We start from the raw sequence: 1,663 nt of genomic DNA on the forward strand, positions 1-1,663 counted from the left end.
GGCCTCATGTTGGCCAATATGTTCACGGCTGCCTCAAACTCAGTCAAGAAGCCACACCCAAACCATGTGACCATTTCACCCTTGAAGCTTTTGTTTGAAAGGTCAGACTTTGACCTTCAAAATGAAAATGACTTTGAAAGGCTGGAGCTGCAGGCAAAAGTTAAACAAAATACAAATAATTTCACAATTGGAGCAAAATATGTAGATTTTTTTCTAAATGAACAACAAAAGTGTACATTGATTAACTGGGCTGAGTTTGTGATTTTTTTTTTTTTGTTTCTTTTTTTTCTGTTCTTTCCAGAATTCCTATAAGAAGGAATGTTTGTTGGAGGGGAGACAAACTCAAAATTTAAAACAAAATAAAATAGATGTGTAGCCCTGGCTGGTGTGGTTCAATGGACTGAGTGCTTGCCTATGAACCAAAAGGTCACCGGTTCAATTCCCAGTCAGAGCACATGCTTGGGTTGTGGGCCAGGTCCTCAGTGGGGGACGTGCAAGAGGTAACTGCTCTACGTATTTCTTATACATCCATGTTTCTCTCCCTTTCTTTCTCCCTCCTTTCCCTTCTCTCTAAAACTAAATAAATAAAATCTTTAAAAATGTGCATAAAAAGGCAAAATCAGGTCACTTTTCCAAATATTTACTAGTTCTCTTAAATAGCCCAAAAGTTAACCAAGACCCTCTCTTTGCCAAAAAATCTGTTGTGGCTAGGTAGGGCCACTAGGGCTCTGCAGCAGAGCCCAGGCTGCCTGTTTTCTGGCTCATTCAAGGCTGCTCCCAACGTGCTCCTTTGGAGAGGCTTCCCAAGCGCCAAGACACATGTGGAAGCATCTGGGTCTTCCCTCACTGTTGGTGACAGGAAGATATGTAACTTTAGTAATGCTACGACTTCTTGAAGGAATGCTTACTCTGTGCCCTACACTGCTCATTGCTTCAGATTCATAGCTCATTTATTCCTCACAACAATATGAAGTGAGCACTGTATCCCATTATACTGAAAAGAACACTGAGGTTCAGAGAAATTAAACTCAGTAAGTGAATCTAGGATTTGAATCCACATGCATTTGATTCTAAAGCTTTTAAGCATTGCATTGTACTTCTCACATTAAAAAATATCAATAGTTAAAAAGCAGTGAGTGTTGTGAAAAGTGTACATAATTAGAACACCAGGGGAAGGAGCCATTAAACTCCCTGGGGAGAAGAAAAGATCAGGGAAGACTTCGAGGAAGAAGTGGCATTTAGTTGGGCTATGAAAGATGACTAAGGTCAGTCAAGATGGAGGTGTAGGTAAACATGACTCCCCCACCTCACACAACCACAGCAAAGTTACAACTAAACTATAAAACACCCATCACTCAGAACCATCAGAAATCTAGCTGAATGGAAGCCCAACAAGTATGGCTTTAAAGAAACCACATCCAACCAGGCTGGTGGGAGAGGTAGAGACGTGGAGACACTGAACAGGCTGGCCCCTCACATGTGTCAGGTGGATAAACATTCAGAAGGAGTATCTTAGGAGTGAGGAGTCCCTGCCCAACATCAGGACCCCAGCCCAGGGTTCCAGTGCCAGCAAGAAAAGTCTCTATAACTCCTGGCTGCAAAAACCCGTGAGGACTGAATTGGTGGAAAAAAACTTCTGGAGTCCCAAGCAATTCCTCTTAAA

The sequence above is a fragment of the Pteronotus mesoamericanus genome, unplaced genomic scaffold (assembly GCF_021234165.1).
Source record: "Pteronotus mesoamericanus isolate MK-2021 breed Mesoamerican mustached bat unplaced genomic scaffold, CSHL_Meso_final contig_105, whole genome shotgun sequence".
NCBI lineage: Eukaryota > Metazoa > Chordata > Mammalia > Chiroptera > Mormoopidae > Pteronotus > Pteronotus mesoamericanus.